This window comes from Haliaeetus leucocephalus, unplaced genomic scaffold (genome assembly GCF_000737465.1).
Source record: "Haliaeetus leucocephalus isolate CR32 unplaced genomic scaffold, Haliaeetus_leucocephalus-4.0 Scaffold526, whole genome shotgun sequence".
In the NCBI taxonomy this organism is placed as follows: Eukaryota; Metazoa; Chordata; class Aves; order Accipitriformes; family Accipitridae; genus Haliaeetus; species Haliaeetus leucocephalus.
Genome location: NW_010972962.1, coordinates 3071152 through 3087828, shown reverse-complemented (window position 1 = coordinate 3087828; position 16677 = coordinate 3071152).

Sequence of the window (16677 nt, the reverse complement as noted above, 5' to 3'; positions counted from 1 at the left end):
AAAGATATATTTCTGGCCCAAATGCTCAAACCTCTGGCTTTGTCAGGTCTCTGATTCAAAGCATGTGGCTACAAATACTTTTTTTGTAATACTTATGAGTTAAAATATAAATGAAGCAGTGTATTTTTCCCCTTTGTATTACTCTGAAAAATGCTAGAATATGTTGGTGTATTTTTTGTCCAAGCAAACACATTCTGCTTCATGCAGACACCTGACAAAATTTAAACCTAACAGTTAAGTGTGGCAAAGCTAAAGTGACTGAAAATAGGGTCTTATTTAAAAGGGTCTTAAAAGAATAGTTTTATGAAAATGGACAGAAGAGTCAGGCAAATTCAGTAACTGGGCAACTTATTAGGACCATAATTCATTTGGATGCCAAAGAGTAAATTAGAATATTTCAGGAGCTTTTGGTGTCCTTGAAGAAGTACAGTTTCACAACAATCAGAAAGAAGGGGGAAAACCAGGACCATCTTTCAGAGCTGGCACATCCCACTGAAAGTTCACAATAGAAAACCAAGCTGCAATGGGCCTACACCAATCAAAAAAACCTATAAAGACTGAGACTGGGAGATGGCACTATAAAAATTGTAATCAGACTCAGGAACCAGACTGAGTGAATTACATGTTGGCCTTTGAGCAGCAAATCAAAACAATCAGCAGAGAAATCCAAGAAGTGATTGAACATTGACCATTGGAAACTAAGAGCAGCAGCAATTCACTGAGATTTTTCATTTTTTTAAAGTGAACTCAAGTAAAGCTAGTAAAACTCAGCAATTGCTAACATACCACCATAACTACAGGTTTAATAATGTCTCATAAACTTTAAGAATTTGAAATTCATTGCTGCGGAGCAGCTTATGCATTCAGTTTGCAACACACCCATTTTCACACTCAAAGACATCAGAAAAGCAGATGAAAGTTTATTTTTCTTTTGATAAAGAAGTTAAGCAGATTTTGGCAGCTTGCCATCAATTTGACCCCATCCCCCAACTTCCCCCCTGCCCAAACACTATAAATTAATCTTACACTGGTTGAGGAAAAAAAAAAAACTGAAAAACTTCCAACGTTCAAGTCCTTTGGCTGAACCTCTCAGGGGCATATCCCATGGTGACAATCTTTAGTCTTGATTATCTCAGCTGGCCTCTTCCCCAAAACTATGCCTATAGCGCAAGCTTCTCCCTTAAACTCCAATTCCATTTTCCCTTCGTCTTGATATTACCATCAACTATAATTTCTCATTCAGACTCTCCAGAAACACCCACTATGACTCTCTTCTTCTGGACTAGCTGCTGGTCTCCACACAAGCACATTTGCAGAGTAACTTCACTCAGCTGAAGTCACTCCAGGTTTCCACTATGAAACCTAAGAGCAGACTACTGGCCCTACAGGAATTATGCGGGGAGGAAAAAGTTTTAGTTGATTTTGACTGCAAGGAAAATTAGATGAAGATTTTTATAACTGGTACACATAGCAATGAATATACAAACAGTGAAGAAATAATACAAGGGGACTCCCACTTTACACATACATGTAAGTGCAATGCACGCAGGCTATCTTAGGCCAGATTTTAACTTAATCCTAAGAATACTGACATCCCAATCTTCCTTCTGGAAGTTTAACCATTTTTTTCTGATAGTGATTCTGCAGTAATTTCCTATAATGCTAGATTCCCTAGCTTCCTCACTTACAGACCTGACCACCTGAAATTATTTTTCAGGACAGATTGAAAATGGAGGAAAGTTTCAGAGTTTCTAGTAAGTCTGAATTTTGTGAAACAAAAAGCTGGTTGTTACATCACTCTATGAAAAAATATTTATATTGGCTCTGGCTTTAAGGTTACATTTCTCAGTTCATGCAAGTGGCAGGAAACATGCAGAATCTAATCAAGAGATAGTCCACAAGGCTTGTTAAATGAAATGTTAAATAAAGACTTGTTATGAAAACAAAAAGATGCAACTCAGGAAATGAGCTTGGTCATCTCACAACTCTGTTGTTCCACAGCCAAGCATTGGCTAAACATTAGATTATCATTATAAACAATACACAGGGAAAAAACTGCATTCAGGATTTACCCTAAAAGTAAATTTGAAGAGCACCTAAGTGAATTATGAGGCTCAGCTTTATTTTCAAATCAGACTTAAAAGACTAATTCAGATCTTATGAAAACCATGGAATGTAGGCTTCCAAGTCATGCACTTTTGAAGCATCTAACCAAAATCCAAAATACAGGTTTATGCACGAGCCAGAAAAACCTGCAAGAAAATATATTTACAAAATGTGAACTCATATACAAGAAAAATCTTTTCACATGGAAGAGTCCCTCTTTGAGGAGGAAACTCTCTTTATTTTTCAATGCAGAAGGTCAGTGTTACCAGAAAATAAATAACATGAAAGAGGCGGAAGAGGACAGGGGAAATTGCTCCACAGAAGAAAAACAAAGAACAGCAGTCACAAACTTCTCGTGAACTCCTGAACTACCAAGTTAACCAAGGTAATCTGTTGCTATCCTCCATATTGCTGGTCCAGCCCTTCTTTCATTTCTTTGGCCTCACTGCTGTAACTTTCGTACATTTGTAAGGGCGAACTATGTATTAGCACAGTGAATATGATCTCTGAGCTTCCAGTGGGGTTCTCAAACTGGTACACATCAGTCTCAGACCAAGCATTTCTTCAGATTATACAAGCGCAACAGCAGTGTCTTGTATTAAGAGTGTTGCCTCTGTTTTTATTTGACAGCATGATTGCATTCTCATTTGGGGAGAGCCTGTACAATGGGATGGCTTTTGAGCTTGGCTCCCCTGTGCACTCTTAACTCCTAATGTGGTGAAATCAATAGCTATTTTTATTTCATCTGGCAGGGAGTTTTGCAGTCAATGTAGCATTGCATCTCCTGTGACCACAGGGTTTCTCAGATTTCCCAACAGCTTAATTGCTCTATGCTACGTGAGGTTGCATTTTCAGAGAGAGAAGGAGCTATCTCATACAGCCAGAGCTCTGCAAACCAGCCAGCATTCTTGAAATGCAGTCTTTGTTCAGTGGCTAGTAGGAAAAGAAAATCGGTAAAGTTTCGTTGGATAAAGAACCCTAACCAAATAAAGATCTTATGCTTAAAAATTACTATCAGTCTGATAAAATTAACCTAATGAAGCAAAGGAAGTTTAAAGCAAAACCTAAAACTTTCAGTGAAAACTCAACTATGGTGGAATGATTTGTTTAAGTATCTTCAGTATCTTCACTGCTGACATTAAAATTCCATATCCCCTTGATTTCTGGAAGGAGGAAAAGGGGAAAGAGGAAAAAGAAAAAGACAACCAAGTGAGTTGGTTGTCTGGACAATCAATGAAACCTGGACAATCAATGAAAACAAATACTTCGTTTGTTTTTACTTTCCTCTCTTCCTGAATGAATTAATGAAACTGTTGAACTTTGGCCTCTTCTTCAGGCTAGAGCAGCAAGAAGACTGGCTGACTTAATATCCCCCACAGCCCACAGCAATGCTGATGGAAAATTTTAATGTGAGAACACTGTGTGCTCGTTTGGCATTGCATTCCCTAGAGGGAATATGGTAGACAGTGTATAGATTAAATTTAGCTGGAATTGGACATTAAGAAACACATACTTGGTGCCTTGATAGTAAAGATCAAAAGAGGTCACTCTATACTTTGTTTCCTTTGTAGGTTTATAATGCCTTTGCCTTTCTCATTCCTTTTTTTCTTTTTATGGCATAATTGTTGCATAGCACACAACCATTTTGTCTTTCTTAGTGATGCTAGTTAGACAATATAGGAAGCTCGTGTCAGGAAAATAATCAGGATTCTCTGAAGCACTCTTGAAGTCCTTTCAGCATGCCTCATAATTGATTTCAACTGTCTGATGAAAAGTCAGGCCCTGTGACACAATTTTTCTTTGGCTTCAAAATCAGACAAGGAAGAATTCCTGCCATAGGAAAATCAAAACTTCAGGTCTGAAATGAGAGTTTTCTTGGATTTTCTTTTTGTACATGAAATGCCACTATTCAGAGGTATCCTCAGCATTGCACCAGCTAATAATAACACAAGGATAGTGATCTGCAGCTGCTGCTTTGTAGACAATAAAAAGGCTCGCTTTTAAAGTGCGGTGCCAACAACAGTTTCAGGTCATTTCCCAACTGGCTTTTCCTGTCTGGTATGCCTTTCAGAGTTCTGGCTCTGTTGACACTGCAGGTTAAATGAAACAAAAAATCCAAACAGAAGCCACAAAACTCAGCAACTCAGCCTTTTTGATCTACCTAAGTGTTTTTAAGCCTGCTCATCACCATGGGATCCAAGTGCCCTTTTTCACATTTCAGTGTTTCCAAAAGGGTCAAGCCATGGTAAGACCATAATGCTTGAGTGGCTGTTGCAAGAAAAGATTGTTTTAAAGAAGAAACAAGTCCTCTTCTCCAGAAATAAACCTGATCAGGACAAATTAAAGGTGGAATAGGACAGAAAGGAAAGGGCTGTTTTTCCTTGGCAAAAAGATTAGCAGAGTTGGCAGCATATGGAAGCAGAGTTGTAAAGAGTTGGAAGAAAACACTTTCCTCTAACCTCCAAGAGCAAAGAGGTCACAGTTCTTTTAAAGGGCTTCCCCTAGGATAATGTGAATATGGACCATCTCATACTTCACAGATTGAATAACCATCTGAAAGTACAACAATTTGAGATAAACTGAGATCAGTTTCTTGCATTGACATCTGCTTGGAAATCAACATGGAAAATCTAGTGCAAGGGTCATTTGGCTTGCTTTGTTAATGATAATACTGCCAACACCCAGTACCAAAACAATGAGTAATTTGTAAAGATTTGGCATATTACATCCTGCTTAATAAATTCAAAGGTTTGAACATGACAGCATATTGTAATGTGGTAACATAATATTGTAAATTTGCAGAGCCAGATTCAACCCATAAGCAGACCCAACATTGATTTCAATATACATGCTTACTGCAAGCAGAATGAATGAATAATCTGAATACATACTTGGCTGAATAGATCCTAACCCCACTATATAGGCAATGAAAAAAAATTGTACTGCTTCTTCCTAGTTAGTTTATGTAGTCATGGAATAAATATATTTTTTCATACATAATGCATCTATATTTTGGCAATGAGAAAAGTATACATTTAAATGCAAGGCAAGATAATTGGTCTTTGAAGACCTGGCATGCTTTAGTTAGCATAAGTTAACAGAAGCACAGTCAAGCCATTCATTCAAAAAAGGCACAGTAAATTTGGGATGAAGGGAAAGTAGTCAAATGAAAGATAAGACCTGCTTGAGTAACCCAATATAGCCAAACAAGAATGGAGAGTACAAACTGGTCAAGGAGACAATGGAGAGAGGGACAAGATAACCAAGCACCAGCTATGGCACAAGGGAGAGGCAAGTTAGTACTGATTTCTTGATTCCCTCCAGCAAATTGCTAGAATGACCACCCACTAGAGTGCCTAAAAAACATCTCTCCATCCATCTTACACTGTTACTCGGGGAGTCAAAATGAACGCCCAGGATAAAAATCCTGATTCTGGAAGTCCCATTGGCAAGATTTTATCGTATATCTTCCCAGAACGAGGGAAGTTTTCCATTATCAGAGACGAGTCATGGCATTTCCACTGGGACAGGCTAACAACCATCCTACAGAACACCTGATGAGACTGCAGTCAGAGCAGGAACTCATCTGGAAGGACTGTGGACTGGGCATAATGCCAGACAATCCCTACATTTCCACAAGACATAAATGGAGAGGCACAAAACAAATGGACATAGACTAACAATTCCTGTTCTTGCTCCAAAAATGGGTTAATTTGCTGTGTGAAGAGTGGAAGTTTCCTCTAAAAACAGAGTTCCTCTGTCAGTAGCAAACATGGGAGAAGTGACCCAATGCTATTTTGCTATCCAAGACCCAAGCATGCCTTTTTGGCAACATAGAGAGAGCTGGTGGAGGCAGATGGGGAAGCTGGGCTGTGTGGAGAGATGACTCGCTAATCCTGTCAGGAGAAAAAGTGTTTCATGTCACTCAACAGCATCTCCACAGGGCAGTTAAAGGAGAAGCGCTGACAGCCTCTGAAAGGAATCGCATCCAGTCGTCCTCCAGCAGGAAGAGGTTGGCTTTGACACAAAGCTTATAGGGTGGGTGAGATGAAAACAGGGGGGGAGGGACGTCTGGGCTCCATGTAAGATTTCGCCTTCCTCTGCCCCATGAGGAGACAGGAGAGGAATGCATTAGCAGTCCCAACTGCTTTCAGCTAGCCTGTCCTTTCTGACCCCTTCACCAAGCAGTTCTGTATCTCTCTCAATCCCCACCTTTCAAAATTTAAACTTGCTAACCCTGCTGCCAAAAATAAAGACAGAAATAACATCAGGGTTGAAAGCAATTTCAACATAAGGAAGAGCTGCAGTGACAGACCAGGGATTCTTGCCACATGACACAGAGTACATACCATACCAGAGCACACACTGATAAGTACATTTTGCAACCAATTTTACAGACTTGTCCTGCTTTTCTTTAGAAAACGTTTAGTCAGGCTCTTTCAATCACTGGTGGGCTTGAATGATTTTCAGCAGTACAAGCAGTAAGTGTAGAAAAAGAGGTGAAACATCTACAGAAGGGATGAAGACACCCAAGACGTCAACAGGGTTAAACAAGAATGCACTTAAATCATATCATAAATGTCTGTATTGGCACAGAGTTACCATCTCCAATGTACAAATCAGAAAACATACAAAATGAATGTAATTTACCTTCTAACTAAGAGCAACAACTCTTTACTGAGTGCATGGGATTCACCATCCCCACACCACACCAGAGCACTCTGAGGGACAGGGTATTCAGCTGTGGCCAAGGACCTAAATCCTTCTCCCAGAAGACACTTCTAGAGTCATGTTTTTAAAACACATAGGTGTCTAGGGTTACAGATGGGCATCTGGATTTTTACACAAGGTACTAGTAACTGTCTAGGAGGTTTATACAGCATTTTTACTGCACCACACAGCCTACTTTCTGCCATCACTCTCAGAGACCCTTGTCTTTCTCTTCTAGGCCCTCAGCACCCCTTTAAAGAGGCAATAATTCTTACCTCAAAAAGCAAGTGAAAATTCTTTTTTTCTGACACTGAATGACAGCACAGACAGCAGCCCCTTGCCCATCGATGGGGAATAAAATTCAGAGGTGCAGCTGCCCCTTTGCTTCAATTGTACTTTTAACATCACATTTTCCCCAATTTGGCGGATTAAAGCTGAGAGACTTTACAGGAGACATGTCTGTTACATTAATGTAAACAATAAATAAAAATAGGAAAGAGAAAGAAAGACTGATTTATTGAGGCTATTCTCTCCTATAAAGTAAATAACTGAACTTTCAATTTAAGTGGGCATTTTTACTGCCAAATAAATCTCCCTGCACAGATATGAGAGGAGCAGAGACTTCATATAGAACACAGAAAAGGAAAAGCTAGAGAAATTCAGATAATGCAAGTGAGTGCATAGGGCCAGACTCTTCATGGATGCTGCTGTTTTGCACCAACCTAGGATTGTTTATATATTCATCTGCCATTGAATGATAATATTATACACTAAGATACAGCAGAAATAAAGAAATTGCTTTTAAGTAAATGAAAAAATAGCCACATGCCTATTCAGCAGCCTTCACATCATGAAAACTCCAAAGAAGTTGATACTTGCTTTGCCCAAATAAGGACTACCAAGACTTTTGAAGTAAGCCCCTAAAGTTAGGCACTGCATCTATTCTTATGCTTCTAAATGTCCTCCTCTGAAAAACACTTGAGTACCCAGCAGTTCCCCTGGACCACAAAGAAAAGTGGCATTTTTTGGCACTGAACCACTGATCTACCCTTGTAGATTCTGATGGAGATGGGTCTGTGGAATGATATGCACATCCAGAACCAGAGTTCAGGTATGTTCAGTATTGGCCACTACTTGCCTCGTTGTAGAAATTGTCCCAAAGCACCAAAGGCCAAATTATTGTTACTGTACAGAGAGCCCCACTGTAAAAGAGAACAGACTGATAGATCTGATGGACCACCACAAGAACAGTATTTGCACCTAGTTTATTACCTGAATCTAGCACTATATTTGGATCCATCCAGTTTCTAGTGAAGAAGACAGCAACCTGAATTTCTTATCACTTCTGAGAAATGTTCAGGCAAAAACCTGGAGTCTTCTCCTTAATATTCTTTGCTGATTTCTGCTCTGCAGATTCTATAAGGTGCAGTGGTAGTAATAATACAATTTCCTCAGTCTGCATGGATTCTTTCAACAACCTAGAAAAAGGGAATTTAAAATCTACCCTCCTGAATTTACACCAGCTCCACTCTAACTGTCCTTTTCCAATGAACCAAATCTTACTTCTTTTTTATCTCATTTCCCACAAACTCAAAGTACAGCTGACGTTCCCTGAAGTAACATAACAGATATGGGTACACCTAAAACATGGGAACTTGGGAGTGATTTGAAAAGTTTTATGTATGTGAAATAATTGAATTCACACACCAGTGACTTTTATCTCAAAGGATGGCCACACAAAATGCTGAGCATGATTCCTAAGTGGTGAGATACTACTGCACTTATTGGATTTCCATCTGATCTGATGGACAGTCTTAACAATTTTACAGAATGTGATATATCCCTCAGGCTTAGAGTGAACTTTGACAGGTTGCAATTTTAAAGCTCCAAAACTTGAATTTGCGGAACAGATTTGCAAATCTAAAAACTTTTGGGGATGAACGAAGCAAGAGAATAAGACAACTATGGGAAAGAAAGTTAGGGAGAGGAAAGAAATACATCCTGCAGTATTTTATATTTGTTTAACTGATTTACTTAATTTTATTTTCAGTTAGTTTAAACACCTACCTCTGAGGCTTCTTCTATTTGTTTCCTTAAAAATTAGTAGTCCTTACTTTAACAGTGAAGAGGTAGTTAAGATTATTCATTATGCAGGTGCAAATACAATGGATCTTTCAAAACAAATAGTAGCCTTTTTTATTCTTGGCTCATCTATTTCAAGAGCTCTCCCTGTTTTGTGGCTACATATAACAAACCCACATTTCTGTAGCCAAATCAAGTGGATTGTGAACTTTTCTCTAGACTTGGAGCAGGCTTTGCAGAGAGTCAGACTGATGAAATTAAAATGCAATAGGACATTAGTTCACTGAGTTAATGTACCAGCAAAAATCTGTTTTAAGATTTGAAACTGAAGTTAAAAGCACAATAAAGATACAAATTCCTGCTAATCTGAAAGTTTCTCTTCCTCACCTTGTCATAAAAGCGCTTTGTGCCTGTAACCACAGTCCCTTATCTATCCTCCAGACTCTGCCAAAAGGAAGCTGACACCTCATCAGAAGATATCTGGGGAGAATGGTACTGCTTGAATCCTGCCTCTATCTTCAGAATGATATTTTAGTCTTCAAGGGATGGCAAAGGATTTCCACAGGCAGATGGATCAGCAGAAAATGTAACCGAACAGCTCATAAGCAACATGTCCTCCTCACAACCAGCTAGTCGTTTTTCTGTTTGATGTTCTTACTTTTAAGAATTCAGTTGTGACTGTATCTTTGCCTAATACCTGTGAATTTCATTTTCCTAGCTGCTACCCTGGAATTAGAACTGATTGAATAATTATTGTAAATGAAAATAGGTTTTCCCTTCACTGCCAATATTACTCTGGTTTTGCTGTGGTAGTTGCATAACTTTACAGTATTAAATGTTAGCTGTCCCACTTAGCAGAAGCTAAGCACTGTAGTTTTTCTAAGAGATTGGAGAAGGCAAAGTCAGTCACTGCTGGGTGCAAGAGAGTTAAGCCTACTTAGCTACCATGTGGCAGAAATCTGTAATGCCTGTCTGTAGGACCTTGCAGGGTAAGACTTAGCAGGCACGAGTTATGCTGCAGCAAAAAAAATACCGTTTTGCAGTAAAAACATACACATAGCCACTTCTTTCCTGCTTTCTTATTCTTTAACTATATTTCATTTTTCCACATGTTTACATAGCATTTCTGCAAAAGAAATCTCGGACTTTTAAGATTTTTGCTCAGTCATTGGCTTTGACGACTTGTTATATCAAAGTGCAACTTTTCATTGGTGCCCCTTTACTATAGTTTTTGATCTAAGATAAACAGTTCAGCCAGAGCATAGGTAATGATGAATACAGAATAATGAACAATGAAAGACAGATAATAATGATCTTTATTCAAGAACATCTTCTATTGTGCATGGCACAGTCATTAAAAATAATGTTCTCCTAAATACTCAGAAAAAATGAGACTCTGAGTTAGCAAACTATTTAAGCATGTACTTACCTTTAAGTCTGTAGAAAGTCTTAAAAATATTAACTGGAGTACTCATGTGCCTGGAGTTAAGCATGCTTAGAAATCACTGGACTCAGAGCCAAAACCTGTTTGCATTATGGTTTGGGAATAGCAAAGGACAAAGAACAAAAGGAACAGTTATTCAGACTTTGGGCAAATAGCTGTAAATACATTTTTTGGTGTTATTAAGCCAATATTGGCTCTGTTCAGAATGCACTGCCTGAACACACAGTCCTAGTAATCACAGCTGAAAAACACAGACCATGGACATTTATTGATTTAGACAAGATCACTCCTCACAGGAGAGCCAGCCTCTAGTTTTACAGACCTTTTAATTCCCTGTACACCGTTCCTTTCCCTTTTACAAATCTCCTGCTGTGAAACTCTAATGCACTCTTGAGACACTAGAAATCATGGAACTAACTCTGTAAATTGTCCATCAGCCAAAAGAGGAAGCAACTCCCAAGAACAAGGAGTTTAGCTGTTGTTATCCATGCTATGTTTTTGTCCGAGGCATAAAGCAACAGAGTCACCACATAACCCCAGAAACTGAAATGCTATTGCAATAGAGATAATAGCTGCGTATCGTTGTTGTTTCTATTGGTGTTATTCTTTAGCCACACGCCCCCCCCAAAAGGTACCTAATATCTGGTGTGTCTACTGGCCAAAAACATCATTTCTTATTTTAAGCAAATCCAACATTCCATGCAAATGGAAGTAATTTCTGCAGTACAAAAAGTCCTTTCAGAAAATGCTGAACTGATTAGTATTATAGAAAAGTGAAATTAATTACTATAGTGATATAACAAAAAAACAAAGCTAGAAATTAAATACATCCAATTCTTGCAAAAAATGATGGCATATTTCCCACATACGCAGTCTTTATGCACTTATACCTTACTAACAGGTATAAGCAAGATAATCATACATCCCCTATCTAACCCATAAATACATGCCTCTTTGCAAATCCTTAAGGACCAGGAGTGTATCAAAAGCCTGTACAAAATGTTCACGCCTAGGCTTGATTGCTCTTCAGGAACTCACCAAAAGGACTAGTTTAATCCCTAAAAATGAGGTTCACTAGCACAAGCCTTATCTCAGTCAAGCCCCATGTGAGCCTGAGGCAGAGACCTTTCGCTGGCCCTTTACTCCACGGTAAATTTCACCTTTCAAAAATAGAGGCCAAGGGCTCATCTGAACAACACGTGCCCCTTTTTTTGAAGGAAGACTGTCGAGGCCGGAGGGCCAACTCATTAACCTACCCCCCAGCAGTCCCATCTGGATGGTCTTATTCGTAGGAATTCAGTCATTCATTTATTTTTTCAACCACCATTTGTGACAGAGTTTCTTAAAAAGCAGACTCATGACTTATTATTAGCACATGGGCAGGTCAGCGCACAGGTTTATTTGCTGTTAACCAACATCCTAACATGCTGTGTTTAAAATTTCCAAAGGGACTATGAATAGGTTGTAAAAGTAGGAGGTTGAATTTCTGAAGGTAAAAGCTTATGATGGGACCACTGTCAAAGCAAGTCATATTTTGCTCTGATAACCCATGAAAATTGCTATGCAAAGACATATAATTTATATACACAAGTTCCTGACAATTCCCTTTTTAAAGGTGCTTTGAGGACCAGCCTGTAATACTTCAGTCATGCAAATTAGGGAACAATGGGAAAATAAGCAAGAGTTAAACTTTGAAAGTGTACAATCCACCAAGAAAAGGCAAAAGAAGGGGAGAAGCTAGGGGTCAAGAGAGAGAGGAAGGGAAAGAGGTAAAAGAAAAAGAGAATATTCCCACTAAAGCATACGCAGCACAATTCCTGGAGGCTATTAGGGAGAATAAATACTCCCATCACTCCTGTCAGGGGCAAGGTCCAAGCACAGAGATGTGACCTGTAGGGGGAAGGGAACCTCAATCCATCCCACTCCTACCAGTTTGATGCCAGTGCCAGCAACAGACACCCAGAGCCTGGAGAGGGATCACAGGTCAGCAGGAGAGCACCTTAAGAGCAGCATAAAGGAATTCCAGCCACTACAGCCAGTAAGTCAGCTTCATTGCGGACCGAATTTAAATGCCTCTATGCAAACACAAGGAACATGGGGAATAAACAAGAGGAGTTAGAGACATGCACATGCCTGCAGGGCTATGATTTCATTGGCATCACAGAGACCTGGTGGGATGGCTCCTATGACCAGAGTGTTGGGATGGAAGGATACAGGCTCTTTAGGAAGAACAGGCAGCGGAGTCAAGGAGGGGGTATTGCCCTCTATGTCAATGACCAGCTGGAGTGCATGGAGCTCCACCTGGGGCTGGATGAGGAGCTGACCAAGAGCCTATGAGCCCGGACTAAAGGGAGGGCAGGGACAGCTGACATAGTGGGGGTCTGCTACAGGCCACCCGACCAGGAAGACCGAGCAGAGGAGGCCCTCTATAGACAGATAGGAGCAGCCTCACATTCACAAGCCCTGGTCCTCATGGGGGACTTCAACCACCCCAATACCTGTTGGAGGGACAACACAACAGGGCATAAGAAATCCAGAAGGTTCTTGGAATGTGTTGATGACAACTTCCTTCTCCAAGTGATGGAGACCTTGTTCTCACCAACAAGGAGGGGCTGGTGAGGAATGTCAAGTTCAAGGGCAGCCTTGGCTGCACTGACCATGAAATGGTGGCATTCAAGATCCTTAGGGCAGCAAGAAGGGCGCACATCAAGCTCACTACCCTGGACTTCAGGAGAGCAAACTTTGGCCTCTTCAGGGATCTGCTTGGTAGAGTACCAGGGGATACAGCCCTGGAGGGAAGAGGGGCCCAAGAAAGCTGGTTAATATTAAAGGATCACCTCCTCCAAGCTCAGGAGCGATGCATCCCAAAAAGAGGAAGTCAGGCAAAAATGCTAGGAGGCTGCCATGGACGAACAAGCAGCTCCTGGACAAACTCAAACACAAAAAGGAAGCCTATAGAGGGTGGAAGCAAGGACAGGTAGCCTGGGAGGCATACAGAGAAATAGTCCAAGCAGCCAGGGATCAGGTTAGGAAAGCTAAAGCCCTGATAGAATTAAATCTGGCCAGGGACATCAAGGGCAACAAGAAAAGCTTCTATAGGTATGCTGGTGATAAAGGAAGACTAAGGAAAATGTGGGCCCTCTCCAGAAGAAAATGGAGACCTGGTTACTTGGGAGATGGAGAATGCTCAGGTACTTAATGACTTTTTTGCCTCGGTCTTCACTGGCAAGTGCTCCAGCCACACCACCCAAGTCACAGAAGGCAAAGGCAGGGACTGGGAGAATGAAGAACCACCCACCACAGGAGAAGATCAGGTTTGAGACCATCCAAGGAACCTGAAGGTGCACAAGTCTATGGGACCTGATGAGATGCATCCACGGGTCCCAAGGGAACTGGTGGATGAAGTGGCTAAGCGATTATCCATCATGTTTGAGAAGTCACGGCAGTCAGAGAAGTTCCCACTGACTGGAAAAGGGGAAACATAGGCCCCATTTTTAAAAAGGGAAAAGAGGAAGACCCAGGGAACTACAGGCCAGTCAGTCTCACCTCTGTGCCCGGCAAGATCATGGAGCAGATCCTCCTGGAAACCATGCTAAGGCACATGGAAAACAAGGAGCTGACTGGTGACAGCCAACACAGCTTCACTAAGGGCAAATCAGGCCTGACAAATTTGGTGGCCTTCTACAACGGGCTTAAAGCATTGGTGGATAAGGGAAGAGCAACTGATGTCATCTCCCTGGACTTCTCCAAAGCATTTGACACTGTCCCACACGACATCCTTGCCTCTAAATTGGAGAGACATGGATTTGATGGATGGACCACTCAGTGGATAAGGAATTGGCTGGATGGTCACACTCAAAGAGTTGCCATCAACAGCTCGATGTCCAAGTGGAGAGCAGTGATGAGTGGCATTCCTCAGGGGTCGGTATCGGGACCGGCGCTGTTCAACATCTTTGTCAGTGACACAGACAGTGGGATTGACTGCACCCTCAGCAAGTCTGCCAACGACACCAAGCTGTGTGGTGCAGTCGACATGCTGGAGGGAAGAGATGTCATCCAGAGGGACCATGACAGGCTTGAGAGGTGGGCCTGTGCAAACATCATGAAGTTCAACAAGGCCAAGTCCTGCACATGGGTTGGGGCAATCCCAAGCACAAATACAGGCTAGGCGATGAGTGGATTGAGAGCAGCCCTGCAGAGAAGGACTTGGGGGGGTTGGTTGACAAGAAGCTCAACATGACCCAGCAATGTGTGCTTGCAGCCCAGAAAGCCAGCTGTATCCTGGGCTGCACCAAAAGAAGCATGACCAGCAGGTTGAGGGAGGTGATTCTCTCCCTCTACTCCACTCTCGTGAGACCCCACCTGGAGTACTGCGTTCAGCTCTGGGGCCATCAACATAAGAAGGACATGGACCTGTTGGATCAAGTCCAGAGGAGGGCCACAAAGTTGATCAGAGGGCTGGAGTACCTCTCTTATGAAGACAGGCTGAGAGAGTTGGGGTTGTTCAGCCTGGAGGAGAGAAAGCTCCAGTGGGACCTTACAGCAGCCTTCCAGTACCTAAAGGGGACCTACAAGAAAGCTGGAGAGGGACTTTTTACAAGGGCGTGTAGTGATAGGAGAAGGATTAATGGCTTTAAACTGAAAGAGGGTAGATTTAGATTAGATGTAAGGAAGAAAAGTTCTTCACTGTGAGGGTGGTGAGGTACTGGGACAGGTTGCCCAGAGAGGTTGTGGATGCCCCATCCCTGGAATTGTTCAAGGCCAGGTCGGATGGGACTTTGAGCAACCTGGTCTAATGGAATGTCTCCCTGCCCATGGTGGGGGATTTGGAACTACATGATCTTTAAGGTGCCTTCCAACCCAAACCATTCTGTGATTCTATGATTCTATGACATTGGCAGGAATGCTTGGAAGGATAGATCCCATTTTCTAACTGGGATGTGTATCAGATCCTAGTCTACTCACACCTTCACCAGTGGAAACACTTGCTGAAGTACCTGTGTCCCTTACTGTCGACATACATTGCATGCACACAGCTGGACACCACAACCCAGGAAAGTATTCCTAGTGGAAGAAAAAATACAGCATCACCTCCAGAAAAGATTATCTACTTGCTTGCATTCATCTTGTGTACAGCACTGAAAAGTCTGGAAAGAGATAAATGTCTGTTATACGAGGATTTACACATTTCATCCAGACAATTGACTTAAATTTCAAGCATGAGGCCAGAATTGATCATTTATCAAGTTAATCTTCATGATGTACTTAGTGTCTAACTATAATACCTTCAATTGCTTTCACAGTCTGTAGACCACAGGGCAGGGGGAGAGCACCTGTTAAGAATCAAGAATTGAAAAAGAGGTATGCATTAGATTGGAGTTATAAATATTGGCTCCAATCCTGCAAATGCTTGGCATCCCCTGAGCACCAGTGTGAATGAAGCTAGAACTGGCCACCTTAGTGGTCTGATGATTGTCTATCTGTTTTAAGCAAAGACCACCTTCTTAGTTCATTGAGAGGCATGCAAAAGGATTAAATGCTCAGCATGGTCCACTTTTTTCATCCTAATGAAACAAAGGATCAAATGAAGGTAACTTTATTACAGCATTAACTTAAATTGTTGGGATATCTAGTGGCTTCCTTTCACCACTAGTGCCTTGATGTTTAATCATCACTAAGAAACTTTTGTTTTGATTGTCACTTTTTGTAATGCTCCTGCCAAAAGCAAGTATTAAAAAAAAAAAAAAAAATCACAGCTTTTTAAATCATGAGCTTTTCCAGCCAGTTAAGAGTCAGAACCTTATTTTCTTGAATGAATGAATGAAAGAAAGCATAATTTATCAAGTAATACTCTGATGTCAGCAGCACTAGGTAAAACTGTGAAACCTCTGATCAAACTGAAGATTTAGTAAGTAAACATCTTTAAAGCTAAATTTCCCAAAGTACTGCATCTTAAACTTCAAAACTCAACATTTGTTAATAAATTTTATTTTGCTAAACTTAAGTACAAATAATAGAGAAAATACTCAAAACTATATGGGGTTTAGAATACAAATCCTGCTGACTTTGGACAAAATCTATACTCTTAAATCTCTTGAGCATATTTTCAAAGCTTTGCCTGTTTTGTAAATGACCACCATCAATTTTTAACATTTGCTTTCCTTTTCAAGCTATTCTTCCTACATATTTAATCTAATTTCATTTTCACTGAATCTTTTCTCTAAATCAGTTTAACTGTAAACAAAGTGGGCAAACTGCTCATTCTTAAAGCAAAGGGTGCTGTCTCTGCCATCTTAAGTCTGGAAGAGTGGACATACAGGCGAGTTTCTTGGATG